This window comes from Pteropus vampyrus, unplaced genomic scaffold (assembly GCF_000151845.1).
Source record: "Pteropus vampyrus isolate Shadow unplaced genomic scaffold, Pvam_2.0 Scaffold52, whole genome shotgun sequence".
In the NCBI taxonomy this organism is placed as follows: domain Eukaryota; kingdom Metazoa; phylum Chordata; class Mammalia; order Chiroptera; family Pteropodidae; genus Pteropus; species Pteropus vampyrus.
In genome coordinates this window covers 4,438,881-4,445,272 of record NW_011888833.1, presented here as the reverse complement: position 1 = coordinate 4,445,272, position 6,392 = coordinate 4,438,881, and positions in this window count along the sequence as shown.

Genomic DNA, 6,392 nt, shown 5'->3' with positions numbered 1-6,392 from the left:
AAGGCAACCCGTTCTCGAAGGCCACGCTCAAGCACATGTCATGACAGGTCTCTTCATTCCGCAAAGAACATGCAGCAGCTAACTAGAAATACCACCGACTAAACGGAAAAAAAAGACAGGACCAGGAGACCTCAGGGTGGTGTCAGGGCCAGGTGGGAAAGGAGGCCGCTTCTATGCAGCCCTCGACCCCGACGCCGATGGCGACGGGGCCGAGGGAACGGAGAACGGAATTGCAAAGCGGTTTTTCAGTGAAGAAAAACCAGACCCGTTTCTCACGGAGAGTGCCGCTTCTCCCAGTGTTGGCTTTATCCGGGGGCTTCACGAAGGGACGCAGAGAAACGGTAAACTGCGTTCTCCGTGGTGCCAAACCGCAGGCATGCGGGCTCCGCACGCCCGCTTCCCACAGCCTCCTCCGCGTGTCGCCTGCATGGCACCGAACCCCCTCTCACGACCCCGCCGTGAGGAGGGCCAGGTGGCGTCCCAGACCCGCTGCCTGCAAGTCACTGCTGCAAGCTCCACGCTTACTTTTTCTTTTGCCACCTTGTTTGGAAAAGGATTTTTTTTAATAAGCCATCGTGATAGCAAAAGAAAACCTCATTCTGTACGTTTCCCCCACCCCCAATAATTCTATTTTCCCTTCAAGGTAGCCCCTCACGCCTGGGTGAACAGCCAACCAGAGTCGAAAATGCAGACAGACAGACTCGGTAGCAAAGATCAATCCCAAACCAGACGCAAGGGGTTTTTTTACGCGTGTTTCGCCAGCTTTTACGATAGGCCGTGGAAATACAAGTCACTGTTTCCACTGGAAATGGTGGCCCCAGGCCAGGGCTCTGCGTGATATTTTTTCCAGGAGGAACCGAGAACCAGCTCTGTCTCTTTTCCATGGATCTTTTTCTTGTGCGAGAAGAAATAAAGTGTTAGACACGTAAGAAGCTGCAGGGCTAGACCCCCGAGGCCATTCGAATCCGCCCTCGTCCCTAGTCCTCCCGGCGTGCACCGGCTGCTGGAGGCAGGGAATGCAAACCCCACACCCTTGACTGAAGAGTCAGATACCGTGGCCATATCTACATAATAATGGCCCAGTCGTCCTAGAATAAACAAATGCAAAAGTTAAGCTTCCTGGCAATATTCTCCATGCAGTGCAAAGCTGCCAGTTCATTCGATTCATCCCTTTGGTAAAAACGTGCTGAGTGCTTGGCCTGCAGGCCCCGGATTGGAGCCCAGACGCAGGTGTCAATGAGGTCTGGCCCTGTCCTCAGGTGCTTGCGGACGATACAGGCCGAGACCCACAGCTGCCAGGGGAGTTAGCAGAGCCCCTGCTGCTGGTTGCCCGGTTCTCGGTTTTCAAGACATGCGCGCAGTCTCATCGGCAGAAGCGAGGTGCGGCCAGCTGCGCCGTCTGCACAGCAGACGGTGGGGAGGGCGTCTGCTCGCTCTTCAGGAGCAGCGGTGTTCCATAAACCTCGGTCATGAGTGTGTCACACTTTTGGCACTCCCACATACCATGCGCCGTGCACTGGCATTTAATAATTTTCTCTAAGTCGACTAATTTTTAGTTTCGTTCTAAGTCCTTGAAAAGAAAATTCCCTAGCATTACGGAAAATAGAAAACAGTCAACTGCCGTAAATGGGGGCTAATTACAAAAACAAGTACAACGGAAGCGAAGCTAAATGATGCTTCATTTAAAAATGAAACGTCCAAGATGAGTGCGGACGGCAATAAATCTGACCCATCTGCAAAAATACACATCAGAAAACAAACTGCCCCACATTCGGCGAAGGGAGGGGCGCGGCGGGAGCTTGTAATCCGTGAGCCTGACTTTTACTTTATCCCACGGTTGCCACGAGTTCTCTGTTTCCGTTACGTTATTCACCTTGGTGTAGTTCTTAAAATCCTTTTTACTTTCTGATCTACAGTGGGTTCAAAAGGAAAACATTTTTAATCCCCAGAAACCCTCCCATCGAGGTGCGCCGGCCACCCTAGGCGCCAGGCCTGGACAGAGGACGTTTAGCTCCTGACGGGCCTACCGAGCAGCGCCTGGGGAAGGGGTGCAGCCAACACCTGGAAAAGCCCCAACACCAGCGAGGAGGGGTGAAGGAGACAGGTCTGTGGTGGTCGGTGGCTGACCCCGGGGTTATGGCCCTCGGACCTTCTCACAGGTCTCCCAGGACAGGGGTCCCCAACCCCTAGGCTGTGGACCCGTACCCTCCGTCCAGCAGGAGGTGAGTTGTGGGCGAAGGAAGCTTCACCTGTATCTGTAGCCGCTCCCCAGCGCCGGCATCACCGCCTCAGCTCCTCCTCAGATCCTCAGACACTGGATTCTCACAGGAGCACCGGACCCTGGTGCCACAAAGGTTGGGGACCGCCGGCCCAGAAGAACTCAGCTGGCCTCCTGACCCCAAACTGTCCTGTGCAGCACTGTGTCCCAGTCAGTCTCCTGCCTGAGGTCCCTTGGGTTCCTGCAGAGCCCCCCACTCTGAAGGAGCCACCCCTTCCCCCTCTCCCTTCCCCCTCCCCCTTCTCTCTCCCGCTCACTCCTGAAGGGAGACCTGGTCTCCAGCGAGGTCCTTGCCCAGCCCTGACAGGAGTGCCTTCCTCTCTCTCTACTGTTCAGACGTCACCGCATCACCCGCCCTGAGAAACCGGGTCCCGTCCCTTCCCCTGAGCATCCCGGCCTCAGCGACGCCTTCCACCCCAGGCAGGCGCTTCCGCGGTGGGTGCCCCTCCACCGGCATTCGGCGTGACCCCTAGGGTGGTGCCCATCTCTGGGTGAGCACCTGCCACCCGACTGGCTGTCAGGGACCCTGGGCAGGGCCGCGTGTAAGTCTCTGCCCTCCACACAGGGCTTGTTATTCTGTGACTTGCCTCAGCCACAGGACGTCGAGCCAACTCCGGGTTTTAGTGTGACCCGCCCCGCCCGTGCCCAGGGCGACCCGCAAGGGCCCACAGGTGGCACCCATGAACTCTGACTCCACGGGAGCTGGGGCCGGGTGCTGGAACACGCCCACCTGGCCGGTTTTAACGGGACTGCCGAGCGTCGGGGGTGGACAGCGGGCCTTTCAAGCCTTCAAGAAAGGCCTCAGCGCATGAACCCAGGTAAACAGACTCTCAAAGGTCTGCCAAAAAAAGCAAAAACACCCCTGAACCACAGACGTCTAATTCCGAGCCATGCGGTTTCCTGCGGCTGCGGTTCTGAGCGCTTTGTCGTGTGCTCACTGACCCGATGCCTGCTTCGCGTAGTCACTTTAAATCTTGCCCCTTTTAATGTTATATATGCAGTCCTACAGTTTATGGATTTCTACTTCTCCAGAACTATTTCATTTATATGTTCTGATCATCGATGGATTAGTTTATTACAGAATTTTTTAAAAAACAGGAAAACGCAAAAAATAAAAGTTACCGTAATGTCACCACTAAATATACTCTACTTCATGTCGTGGTGTGTTTCCTTCCAATGTTTCTGACACATGCGTGATTCGTGTGGGGGAGAGAGTCATGGTGGGGGGGGGTAGGCATGTGTACGAGCGGAGCGATTAGAATTACAGCCCACTCCCCAGAGTCAGGGCGGTGGATAAGAGGGGAGGTTTCTGGGAATCTGTCACGTCCGTAACCATTGTTCTCCAGACGTGGACATCCAGTCAGAAGAAGGAAGGACTTAGACACAGAGGCGTGACAGTCCCTGAGGCCAAAGCAAACACAGCGACTCCACGTACCCCAGCGGCGTGTGCACAGTGAGGGTCGCTAGCAAGTCCGCCGCCCTAGGCTTGCTTCTCCAGCCGCCTCGGAAGTGGACGGGCGGTGACAACTCGCAGCGGGGCAGCTGAGGGCTCTAGCTCACAGCCAGGGGAAACACCACCAGTATTAAGGGACCCTGGACGTCTGTTGACCCTCGCCAGCCTGAGTCTGCGTCGGGCGGTCCAGAGTCGGGGTTTGTTGGCCAGACATGACTCTTCATCCACTGTGCTCTCGCCTCTGGCTCCGTTGTGGCTCCCGGTGCCTGCACCAGTGAGACACCATCGCTTCCTGTGGGCGTCGGGGAGAGGAACTGTAACCGCGGATAATCGGATCTCTCCGCGGATAATCAGATCTCTCCATAGTATCAACTTGACCATTTTGCAGGCACAGCTCTGTGATTCTAGCTGATGAAATGACTCTCACCATAGGGGATTCTCGTAAATAAGTCCCATCGTGTCATCTCTCTCGCTTCGGCCTTCGCCGTGTACATAGTCTCACAGGTGTTTCTCCCTACTCAGCGAGCGTCTGTGAGGGAGTAAAACCGCAGAATGAAGACACAGGAAAGCTGCCACACACGCTCGCCCCACTCACGAAAACAGCTGCAAAGCGCACCCAGTTTCCGCACAGACTGAACCCCTGAAGCGCTCGATCCATCACCTCGAATGAAAACAAAGCCACTCTGGCCCCTTTCACGGGCGGGGTCCCTTTCCTCGGTCCTTGTCCCTGCCGCCTGCAGCTGAAACCCTGCGCGGTCCCCGCTCTCGCCTGCCGTCAGGGGCGCGCATGCGCGGTCTCCCGGTTCGCACAGAAGGCGGGGACTCAACTCCCAAGCTCTTCGGCGCCTCTGACCGTGACCCTGACCGTGACTGTGACTGTGACGACCCAGCGTCGCAACTTACAAGCCAACAGCGAAAGCCGAAATGAAACGTATGGCAGAACACAACCTCGCTGCACGGGTTGAATGCCATTTGAAAACTCAAGTCAGCCTAAAAAATCCTCTGCTGGTGATCCCGACGTGGCCATGATGAGAGGCCATGACCATCTGTCCGGCGGGGAGGACCAAACACAACCCAGAGCCCCTTCTGCACCCCACCTTTAAACACAGCTCGAAAGAAAGACACTACAGAAGCGGTTCTGACACCCCTCGTCCTAAATACGAACACATCAATGCATGTTTGCTACTATTAAACAGCGAAACAGAGTAACATCTTTCGAAGGTGGGATTCTTTAGGCTAAACCAACAACGAAAGAGCTGTCTGGGATTCAGAAGTCACTGCCCGTGAGAAGCGTGATGTCCTCGTTACAGGATGTCCTCGTTACAGGATGTCCTTGTTAAAACGCGTCCCGCGTGTGACGTCGGGGGCTGGGTGTGAGCTCCCCACTGCAGGAAGGCCTGACCCCCCACCAATGAGGCCACCGCCCCAGACCAGGCGCGGGGCTCTCCCCGGGGGGCGAGGGAATAGGGGCGCGTTTCTTCATTTCTCCCCACCTCCCGCACACGCCAAGCACACGCACACACACGCGCATGCACACAGGCGTGCACGCACTCTTCGTCCCCTAAGGTCCAGCACGCAGAGGTGCTCGCCTGCTACACAGAGCCTACTCGTGCAAAGGCCCAGCTGTGCCTCCCCCGCGGGCCTCAGCTGCCACGCCTGGCAGGTGGAGGCGGATGACGCCATCTGGCGCCCACGGTTGTGCCTCGAAACAGAGACTACAGCTAGTCCCTGCACCCCAGTTTCCCCTTCCCGGGCGCCAGGGCTGCATGGCAGGAGGCACTGCTGGTGGCCGCAGGGCCCCCGCGGTCCGGGCCGTGCCACCAAACGCGAGCGCGCCCGTCAGATGGGCGGAGCGTGTGCAGCCTCGGAGTCAGGCCTCCGCGCACAGATCTCAGCACCTCGCGCTCGGCCCCCGGTGAGAACTTTGCTCGGTGGGACAAAACGAACTTGGCGCTGTCCTGACCAAACGGAATTCTTTCCCGCAGAGCACGCATGTGCCTCCCTGCACCCCGCACCCCGGGGAAGAGGCGCCACATGGTACACCGCACCCCGCGCCCTGGGGAATCAGCGCGCATGTGCAGCACACACCTCCCCTCCCCCCGGAAAGCGCAGTAAGCGGCCTCTCGGGGCTGAGCCCCCCGCAGCACAGTCGTCTCTCCACTTCTGCGGAAAACCGAGACCTGCGCTGGCCACGGAAGGTGGCCAACTGTCTCAGGCTTCACAGCTGCTTTGTGAGCTGTAGGCCTAACAAACGACCTGCCCTGAGTAGTCTCCAAATGATTAACAGGACAGGGCGTGAATGCACCAACACACACACACGCACACCGCGGTCAGCCACGCACGTGTTCGCAGCCGTCAGAGAGCGTCTGACATCATCTCTCATTGCCCGGCGGCAAAAATCTCTTTCCCACCAATAACCAAAGGTCTGAAAGTCCCATGGTGAAGCTCATTCATTGACTATTTACAGAGTTCCTATTTTTAGCTAGGAACTATGCCAGGCATATGACGATAATTAAGCAGGTCTTCCCTCTGAGTCTAGTGAAGAGATGGCCGTGTAAACATAGCCATGTGACAACAAACCCGTGCCACCTCAGATGTGTAAAGAGCTGTTGACACAGTCACGAAGTGCTCCAGCCAGTTCTCGTGCATGTCAGAACTGTG